The 11434-nt window shown below is 38.7% G+C and overlaps 1 long non-coding RNA gene across 1 annotated transcript in view; it reads left to right on the forward strand.

Annotated features, from left to right (window-relative positions):
- The window catches only part of LOC107720351 (uncharacterized), a 21720-nt gene extending 11601 nt beyond the window's left edge, over nucleotides 1-10119 (forward strand). The window contains exons 2-4 of the long non-coding RNA XR_001637603.1: nucleotides 1319-1436; nucleotides 1609-1816; nucleotides 9884-10119. This is a non-coding gene — a long non-coding RNA (uncharacterized LOC107720351). The remainder of the gene's footprint in view (nucleotides 1-1318; nucleotides 1437-1608; nucleotides 1817-9883) is intronic.
- The last annotated feature ends 1315 nt before the right edge of the window (nucleotides 10120-11434 follow it).

The raw sequence follows: 11434 nt of genomic DNA on the forward strand, positions 1-11434 counted from the left end.
ATGCTGGGTTGTTTCAACCCAACTTTGGGTCAAATATGGACTAACCCAACTTTTGGTTAAAAATTTAATGTAAAAATTTAACCCAACGGTTGGGTTAGTCCATATTTGACCCAATGTTGGGTTGAAACAACCCAGCATTTTTTAGAGTGTAGCGGTATGTGAATGTAAATGATCAGCAAAGTTGTAAACCCGAAAATGCACAATAAATAAAGTTATTGTCTCCCAAAAGAAAGAATCGACTCTGAACAGCCTAAATATGGAAGAAAAATAATGCCATATGTCTCTGAAACAAAACAATAACGTTGAATACATAATTAAAAATTCAGTAATTCATATTCATCTTCCAGAATTCACTTCCAAAATATTCAATCTGTTCAATATTATATATATATACACTTTTAAAAATAAAGGTGCTTCACGATGCCATAGAAGAACCTTTTTGTCTAAATGGTTCCATAAAGAACCTTTAACATCTGAAGAACCTTTCCGTTTCACAAAAGGTTCTTTGTGGCGAAAAAAGGTTCTTCAGATTATAAAAAGGTAAGAAAGAGATGGTTCTTTAAAGAACCTTTGACTAAATGGTTCTTTGCGGAACCAAAAATGGTTCTTCTATGGCATCGCTGCGAAGAACCTTTTGAAGCACCTTTATTTTTAAGAGTGTATATACAACATATCTCCATATACTTTTTTATTTTAGACATTAAATTGGTAAATTATAATAAAACGTTTTTACTAAATTTTATATAATAAAAATCTCATTCTTGAGGGCGCAATTTGCTGCCTGTGAGATTCTTAAGTATGCAGCTTAAAGTAGAATGGGTGCAAGAATTTGGGAGCCTAATACTGGGTCACAAAGTAATATATATATACAGTATATATGGAGAACCACTGATTTAAATCAGATTTAAACTGACTTAAACTGATTTGGAAGTGGATTTTAGGTTTCACAATGGACGGCCACATGCCAGACACCTTCAGTGACTCCTGCTGAATGATGAAGATACCCTGCTGACTTATGGTCGAGGTCATTTTCACCTTTAATACGCTGGAATTAGACTGTGGTCTTGTCCGAGACCATAAGCCAAGACCCAGATCCAGACCAAGACACTGAGTAATGAGAGCCACACCACGGTCACATTAATGTGGTCTCGAGAGATCTCAAGAACAAACCCACAACATCAAGACTCTGATTAAAAGCGTATTCATTTAAAACTATTAATTGCAAAGATTGGTACCTGACATGCAAATGGAAACCCTATTCGTCTTCAGAAAACTGTTTGGATGTTCTAGCAATGACACTGTGGTTCTTGTCTTACAGTTTTCTTGTCCGTTTCAATGCTGTCTAAGCGCTCTGATGAGCTGGAGTCTCGATGTGGAGAGAGTCGAATGGCAGGACCGAAGCCAGTGTGGTTTCTGCGGCAGACCTACTCTGACAGGTATAAACATATGAAGTTGAAGCAGAAAAAAAGCAGGATAAAGCAAGTGTGCTAATGCTAAGGGGTCATTTATAGTATCAAAATGAACCCAGAAAGCTCTTTGGATGGAAATAACGTAATTCTTTCCTAAGCAACACACTTCTAATGTGTCTAATGTCTGATTTCTGGACAGGCTTGTCAAAGTTTTTAATAATTCTTGTGCCGTCCACGATGGTGAAATTGTGGCGGGGCTTTGGCCTTCTCTCTCCAACTGTTGCCTGCCATGACTGTGAGGTTCATTCCATCCTGATTATAATTGCTTTCATCTTGTATCGTGACTGTTTTCAATTCTTCACGGCCCTGTCAGCTCAGCGAGGTTCACAGAGGTTGCTGCGGTTTAGGTGAGTCTTTAATAAACACTTGTTTTGGGCTCCATTATCAGTGAATTTTGTTAAAGAAACTATTTATGTTCACAGTATGGGAAAGGTTACTTTAGAAATGTAATAGGTTACAGATTACAAGTTACCCTATTTAAATGTAATAAGTAGCGTAACTAGTTCAGTTACTTTATTAAAGTAATCTACCTGATTACATTTGATTACTTTTCTAAATTCCTAACAAATGTTTTCAACTGTTAATCATTTTCAAACATTTAAATCAGGCAGGGTTAACCTTACAGTAGTACTCAAAGTTGATTTGGCCAGGGGAGTCTGTTGGTGCCCTGGATTTCACTCAATGGTCCCGTGAGTCATTAATGTAGGTTACACTACAATGCTGAAATAACTGTAGTTTTGGATCTGTCATGGTTACCAATCTTATTCAAGGAGGAAAAACTTTAGGTATATATTTTCTGTCAATGGGTTCATAAATAGAAGTGTGGCTGGTAAAGACTTCTTTAGCTAGCTAACAGACTAGCTAATTTGTTATGAATGGAGATTAACATTGTTAAATAAACTACTGGATATGCACCAAGCAATACACAGACCTAAAATATGTCTTGAATACATATTAGGCGGGACTAGGCAATGTCTTTCCTACTTTTTTAAATGGCTGCTCACAGTTAGCTGTAGGCTAAGTTATATGCCTGCAGATGCTTCCTCAGGTTCGACATTGAAACGTTTTATATCAAAGCACTTTAATAGTTGGAAAACATATTTTGCACTGAACCGTTATACTTGCGGCTTTTCTGGTTTCTGGATTAATTTATTTTTAAATTTATAGTACATGAACACTTTTTTTTTTTTAATCACTCGCCATTATTGAAGGATATTCCGGATTTTTTTCAAAAGGAATTGCAAATTGTATTTTCAAATTGTGTTTTCCATACGTGGACGCATAAATTGTGACACAATCCAAACGCAATTGCAAATCTTGCATTACCATTTGCATTTTCGCTTTTTCGAATGCACAGTGACTGCCGAATTTCAAATGGAAAAGCAAAGTCCATTTGTAACTGTTTAAATAGCAATATTAATTACCACGTCTGCTTTTTCACTCTCTCTGGGTTGCACATGTAACCTGCTAAAACTCAAATGGGATCACAATTCCTTTAGTATTTGAATTTCTGAAGCATTACACAGAAAGCTGTCAATCAGTGTCAGGGGCGGGACTAAACTAAGGGGCGTGTTTGTATTGGGAAGTGACATCACTCACAGATGATTGTGCCGAATGCGTTGAACAATGGAGGTAATCAGTAAAGGCACCGCTAAAGGCAGCAGCCAATCCGATAGATGCGTGTGAACGAACGGACAGTGCAACCTGGGTCTCTGTATTCTTGGCACCTTACACAATAAACAATTCCGTCGTTTTTACCCAAAATGCAGCGACACTATGGTACGCACAATATGTAAATGTTCACCATTAACCAAACGCTTTTCACCAGTTTCAGGATCTCTCACTGTTTACACTCCGACTGATGCAAGATCATCAGAATAGCATTGCTTTAATTAACGGCCTTTAAATGGCAGGAGGCAATATGCACATCAAAAATTATTCAACATATCCTATCTTTTTGCAGAAAATATTCAGATGTAACCCCATTTGTAATCGTTAACATTTTTATAAGTAACTGTAGTTTAATTACACATTTTTTTCTGGATTACAGTTACATTTATTTTGTAATTAAATTACGTAATGCTGGTACATGTAACTAGTTACTCCCCAACACTGTATCTTTATTTGATTATGTGTATGTTATTAATGTTTAAAATTAAGTTATATTATTAAGTTATTTTAAAGTTATTTACATTTAAAATAAATTTTTATATTTTTTGCAACAAGGGCTAATTTCATATTGCATTTTATTTATAACATTTTCATGCATGTTTAAAATAATATATGTTTAGACATTTTTAAGAATTTTTGTTGAAATGTGGTTTTACAGTTGGACCCAGTTTTGTAGTTTTGCACATTATTGTCAACTAAAAGTTACTTTTTTATTGACCACAGTTTTCTTTTTAGTCAGAATTACAGTACCGTTTTGGGTCGGTTAGATTTTTAAAATGTTTTTGAAAGAAAGTAGTCTCACCTAAGCTGCATTTATTTGAGCAAAAATACAGTAATATTAAAATATTGTTATAAATATATATTTGAATATACTTAAAACAAACTTTTCTTATCTTTATCATATATTCATATAATTTCATATATGAATATATCAAATGTAATTCATATACTTTCTTTGATTAATAGAAAATTCACAAGAATAGCATTTATTTGATAGAAATATTTTATAACATTATGAAATATCTTTACTGACACTTTTGATCAATTTAAATTTAGTCTTTGCTGAATAAAAGTATATTTTTTATTCAAAAAGTACTGACCCCAGTCAATCAAGAATCAAGAGTGTAATCAATAAATCAATAAATATGAAAAATTTAATAGACTTTTTTTTTATTTAATTTTTTATCAAAGACAAAAACTATGAACTGAAAAAAGTTAAACTTAACGCTCATCATTGGCCTACATCTCTAATCTATTAAATTAGCATCAAATGTGTTCTCTTTCACCAATTCTGTCCTCTTGTGTGACCGTATGACTTGAGTTTTGTAGTAGTTTGTACTGTTTTAAGTGTTTTATGGAATTGTAAATCAGTGGAACACAATAGCAGTTACTGGAAACCAGGCTAATATCAGATGCAGAACTGCAATATTACTGTAACAGAACTGGTGTTTTCAGTCTGGGACTGATATATTCTTATTCCAGTGTTTGGATAAGAAAGTGTCTGCTAACTGACTAAAATAGCTCATAATTAAGTAAATTCTGGGTTTAAAAATGATGTTATCTTTGTCAGGCTTTAGTATTCTTGCCAATGGCAAGATGCAGTTTCCATGCAGTTTATTTTCCTTATACAGTAGGTCCCAGTGACATGTTAAAATTAACGGGTGCCTTTTCCAGTTTGAGAAGGTGATCTTTTAAAGTACATTTTGAATGATTTTAAACATTCTCTGAGATGAAAAATGCACTAATAAATTGCATTGTGCCATCTCAAGCCAAATAATATAAAGTATTTAATGCATTTTAAATATCCACCTTCCAAATATCAATTGTTTAATTCATAATATGGTAACAGGGTTGACATTTTAATATTATCTTACTGACAAAATCAAAAAAAAAAAAAAACTTTCTTGAAGAGTTGTTCTTTTGCAAGAATGATGGTGTTATTTATTTTATTTTATTTTTTTATTTTTTTATATTTACGAAATAATTTAATATAAAAATATGATGGCAACATGGCTGACGTTTTAGCATTGTCTTACCGACATACTAAAAATACAATGTTCAGTTTTTAAAGTATGATGGTGTCACTTTTTTTCATTGTATATATATATATATATATATAACAATTTAAGATAAAAATATGATTGTAACAAGGTTGATGTTTTAGTATTGTCTTACCAACAAACTAAAACATTAAAAACTACAAGATGGTATGATGGCTGTCACAGATTCACCAGCCACACCTGCCACACCAGCTACCTACACCAGATCACAATCACCAGATTACTGATTACGGACACCTGATTCTGGATCCAGCGAACATCTTCTGCCCTCCTGCCTATTCGCCCAACACGCTCAGCGGTGAGTACGGTCCAAATCCATCCTGATGTCTCTCGAATTCCACACATTGATGCTCTCCTAATTTACATGAACCAATCTTTTTCAGTTAAAGTCCTTGTCTTTTCCGGAGCCTCCGGAAACTTCATTTCATCTCACTGCCTCGCCCAAATCAAAATCCCTCGACATCGCAATGTGACCTCATATCAGATATCCAACATCCAAGGAAAGCCGCTGGGCAAGAGCTTGGTGCACCACCGCACCCCGGAGGTCACGCTCCGCATCGGATGTTTACACTCTGAGTGAATCTCGTTCCTGGTGCTGGAGGAGGCTACAGTGGATATAGTCCTGGGACGTCCCTGGCTTGCTCAGCATCATCCCGACATCCACTGGACTTCCGGGGAGGTGTTCAGGTGGAGTGAATACTGCTTCCAGGGATGCTTAACAGATCTTCCTACACCCATTCAAACCAGTACCCTATGCTCAACCACCATTAAAAGTCCTGCCTTCCATGACACTGTACAAATTCCTACTGAATACCGGGCGTTCCAGGATGTATTCAGTAAGGTCGTGGCAACACATCTTCCTCCACATCGGCCATGGGACTGCGCCATCGACCTGCTGCCTGGGGCCAAACTGCCTAAGGGACATGTCTACCCACTCTCAATCTCGGAGAGAGCTGCCATGGAGGAGTACATTAAGGAGGCCTTACAACAGGGGTTCATCCGTCCTTCCACCTCTCCTGCAGCCTCCAGTTTCTTTTTTGTGGCGAAGAAGGACGGGGGCTTACGCCCCTGTATTGATTATCGCGCACTCAACGCACAGACTGTCAAATTCACCTATCCTCTTCCTCTGGTACCAGCCGCCTTGGAGGAACTCCGTGGAGCTCATCTCTTCACCAAGTTAGATTTACACAGTGCCTACAATCTAGTCCGTATCCGAAGAGGGGATGAGTGGAAGACGGCCTTTGTGACTCCCTCTGGGCACTACGAGTACCTGGTGATGCCGTATGGCCTTTCAAACTCACCTTCAATATTCCAGAATTTTATGAATGAAATCTTCAGAGACATTCTCAACCGGTTTGTCATCATCTACATCGATGACATTCTAATCTACTCACCCAATCTCGAGGAACAACGGCACGTCACCCAGGTACTCCAACGTCTCAGCCAGCATCACTTATATCTTAAACTAGAGAATTGTGAGTTCCATCAAACCACCGTTCAGTTCCTGGGCTATATCATAACCCCAGAAGGAGTACAAATGGACCAGAGGAAGGTGGAGGCAGTGTGGATCTGGCCACAACCTACCACGGTCAAGGAGCTGCAGAGATTTCTGGGGTTCACTAACTTTTATCGCCGGTTTATAGCCCATTTCAGTCAGCTGTCAGCTCCACTTACACCTCCTCTGGCGAAAACCTAAATCCCTCTCCTGGACACCTGAGGCCATGGAGGCTTTCCACCAGCTGAAATTGACCTTCTGCACCGCTCCTACCCTCACTCACCCAGACCCGAATCTCAGTTTCGTGGCGGAGGTGGACGCCTCAACGCTAGGAGTTGGTGCAGTACTGTCCCAATGGAAGGGTGAAACCCCAGTACTCCATCCATGCGCATACTTCTCCAAGAAGATGTCCCCGGCGGAGCAGAATTATGACATCGGGAACCGCGAGTTACTTGCCATCAAGCTCGCACTGGAGGAGTGGCGGCACTGGTTGGAAGGAGGTCAGTACCCTTTCGAGGTGATAACTGACCATAAGAACCTCCAATACCTTCGAGAGGCTAAGCGCCTCAATCCACGACAAGCAAGATGGGCCTTGTTCTTCACTCGCTTCAAATTCACTGTATCCTACAGTCCAGGTCATAAGAACCTCGAAGCAGATGCTCTTTCTCGCCTTCACCAATCTGATCCGTCTCCGGAAAGCCCGGAACCCATTCTTTCGCCCACCTTGTTCGTGTGCCCTATAGAATGGGCACTCGAAGATCAAATTCGTGCCACCACTCTGACGGAACACGCTCCGCCGGGAGTTCCGGAAGGTAAGAGTTATGTACCTACCACTCTGCGCCTCGCCCTTCTGAACTCCATCCACACATCTCCGGGATTGGGTCACCTAGGCAGCCAACGAACCCTCTTGCTCCTCCGGAACCGTTACTGGTGGCCCAGCATGGCTTGGGATGTCGTCCGCTACGTCAAGAGTTTTTCGGTCTGTGCCATCACATCCACTCCACGCCGCCTACCAGAAGGCAAGTTGGTTCCACTATCCATCCCATGCCGACCCTGGTCCCATATCGGGGTGGATTTCGCTACAGATCTTTCACCTTCCAATGGATACACGACCATCTTCTTGGTTGTGGACAAATTCTCCAAAGCCTGCAAGCTAATCCCCTTATGAGGGTTACCTACTTCCTTGGGAGCGGCTGAAACTCTCTTCCATCACGTCTTTCTGTATCCCAGAAGATATTGTTTCCGACAGAGGGCCACAGTTTATATTTAGGGTCTGGCGTGTCTTCTTCCATCTGCCGGGTGTCTCTGTCAATCTATCTTCAGGTTATCACCCTCAAACCAACGGCCAGACCGAACGCAAGATCCAGGAGATCGGACGATATCTCCGAGCCTACTGCAACGCACATCAGGACAATTGGAGCCAGTATCTCCCCTGGGCTGAGTATGTTCAAAATTCATTATTCATTATTCATTCCACTGTGTGCTCGGGTATCAACCGCCACTCTTCCCCTGGACTGGTGAGCCTTCAGAAGTCCCTGCGGTTGACTACTGGTTCCGTGAGAGCGAGGGGGTATGGGACTCGGCACACGTCCATCTCCAGCGGGCAGTGCGGAGACATAAGCACTACGCTGATTCCCGTCACTCTGCTACACCTACCTATCAACCGGGCGACCGAGTCTGGCTCTCCACTCGGGATATTCGTCTCCGGCTGCCCTGCAGGAAGCTGAGTCCCCGTTATGTCGGACCTTTCCCTATCACAAGGCAAATCATTGATGTCACATATGAACTCCAACTCCCAGCCACTTATCGCATTTCACCTACCTTCCATGTCTCCCTGTTAAAACCTTTTATTGATCCACTTCTCCCTCCTTCCACTGAACCCGAGATACCTCCTCCTCCCGAGGTCAACTCCAACGAGACCATCTACCGAGTCAAAGAAATCCTAGACTCCCGATGGCAGGGCGGCCGGCTCCAATACCTCGTGGATTGGGAGGGGTACGGTCCCGAGGAAAGATCTTGGGTGGACAGAGATGATGTTCTGGATCTATCACTCTGCTCCGATTTCCATCAATCTCACCCAGATCGTCCTGCTCCTAGGGGTTACGGTCATCCTCGCCGTCAGTTACGGGCGCCAGGAGTCACCCGTGGGGGAGGGGGTACTGTCACAGATTCACCAGCCACCTACACCAGATCACAATCACCAGATTACTGATTACGGACACCTGGTTCCACTTACCATACCCTTTATCAAGCTTCTCACCTCATTCCCTCGTTGACTGGTCTCAAAGTTGCACACCTTCTCCGATCTCTCCACTTACCTGCCTGGATCTCAGTGGATCCGCGTCTCTCTCTGCTTTTGGCATTCCAAGAAGGAATTAAGATAAGGACAGTGATTTCTCAGTTTATGAGACTTTTGCCTTTTTATGTTTGAACATTCCGTTGTGGAACCTACCTTCAGTTTATGGCAATAAAGAAGCTCAGAATCAATCTTCCATTGTGTGCCTCTCTGTCCAGTTGTGACAATGGCGTCATTATGGTAATGTTGTTTTTTTTTTAGTTGATAGAACATATAAAAATATGAAGATAGACAAACCTAAAAAAAAGCAAGGTAAACATACCTAACTTTTTTTTTTAAAGAGTTCACTTCTAAAGAGTTCACTTATTAATATTATTATTATTATTATTATTGTTGTTGTTAAAATTTTTTTTTTAATTGAATATTTTGAGATAAAAAAATATGCTGGAAACAGGGTTGATTTATATATATATAGTCTTACCAACAAAAACAAACAAAAAACAAGATGCAGATATGCAGATACTTTAGTAAGACACAACTTCAAGTCTGTAAGTCTATTAAGTGTCAAGTTTAATAATATATTGTCAAATATAGAGAGTGAATAAGGACAAAATGTATTTAGTTTTCATGAACAAAAAATGTGAATATTAACTAAACACAGGGGTGAGAACAGGCCAAAAATATTTTAAAATATAAATAAGAGAAATCAACTAAAATTAACATTCTGCCTAAATCTATATGAGGGACATAAATACTCTTGGTACCTATTCTGTAACTCAAGGCCCTGAACTAGATGGATGTTTATTTCTGGATAGATATGTCTGCAGTAGCAACATGAAGGCTAGCGTTGGAGAGATTTGTAGTCTTACAATATATTCTATGTTGTCCACAGATTTTCTCCATCTCCGTACATGCTGTTCCTGAGAGACGTGTCCTGTTGAAGGTTTGCTGACTGAGTTTGATGTCTTGTGATAGTATCTGGTCTGTTCATTATGACAGTCCCTCATGAGACGGACAGGACGAGTGAAAAACATCTCCCTTCACAAACGCAGGCGTAGTTACGCACCAACTTTGGTGTGCTTCATGAAAACCTATAGATCACAAGATTTGGGCAGAGAAAAGAATAAATATGGCTATTTTGAATGGCTGTCAATGGGAAAACATGCTTTTTGGGTTCCAAATGATGTGGTTAAAACCTTAACCTGTTGTCTGGAACTGCATCTAATATAGTGGTAAAGCGACATGGAGTCGATGATAATTTGTTCCATTGATTCATGCTTATGGTGGCATGAAGACAGTCGAGTTGGCCAAATGTGTCAGCTCTTCCTGAGAGAGTCGGCCATTAATCTGGTGCACAGACAGATGTCGGTGAAGCACCAGGATCATTTGAAATCAAAGATGACGTTCATAGCGAACACTGAAACAAAGGCACTTTAATGTTAAGGGACTTTACCCTTCACTTTCAATTGAGTAATTCTCTCGCTGTACGTTTGGAAGAAGGGCTGATGGAGGGTTATATGAATCAGATTGGCCAGTATACATCAACAAACCATTTTCCCTTCACACCTCAGTGCTACTGGCCTCATAAATTGAGACTTTGAATTCTCGCACACGTCTTTTTGCTTGCCAGTAGTCAATATGACTATGACATGGTCTGAAATGAGATCCTTCATTGAACAGTTTGAGAGTCCATGCGTCCTGCCAAACTGAATGCTTGATGGTCTGCATTCCTTTGTTGTTGTTGTTTTTTTGGCTGGAGAGTGGTGACAAGGTTTGCATATGCTCTCCAATGGGATATAAACATCGCATTACTCTCCAGTGCAATACTTGCGCATTGCAATATTATTATTATTATTGTTATTAGTAGTAGTATTTAATTTTTTAACAATCATAAGAACCTTAATGTAAGAATAATAATTATAATTGTATTATTTTGTGGTTATTAATTACAATAATAATAAAAAGTGATATTTATTAAAAATTATTATTATTATTATTATTATTATTATTATTATTAACTATTATTACTGTTGTTGTTTAAAATGTTATTTATTACTTGAAAATATAGAATAGTCTAAAATATTTATAATGTAATCATTTTATAATATGTGTATCATCACATTAATAATAATAATATGAAATGTGTAATAAATATGGTGTAAATATGTATTATTATTATTATTAATAATAATTAAATGTAATACTAGTTTTTAAAATATGATAAGACTATTCATTTATCATTAATAATAATAATAATAATAATAACAATGCATTTCTAATGAATATTTTGAACAAATACATACTGTATTTTATCAGCATTATCACCTTCACCATTTTAAAATTATTATAATGATTATTATTAGTGTGAATCCAATATTTAAATATGCACATAAATTAATTACATTAACAGTAAGTAAATAACATGTATTATATATATATATAT

This window comes from Sinocyclocheilus rhinocerous, unplaced genomic scaffold (genome assembly GCF_001515625.1).
Source record: "Sinocyclocheilus rhinocerous isolate Xijiao unplaced genomic scaffold, SAMN03320098_v1.1 scaffold1292, whole genome shotgun sequence".
Lineage (NCBI taxonomy): Eukaryota > Metazoa > Chordata > Actinopteri > Cypriniformes > Cyprinidae > Sinocyclocheilus > Sinocyclocheilus rhinocerous.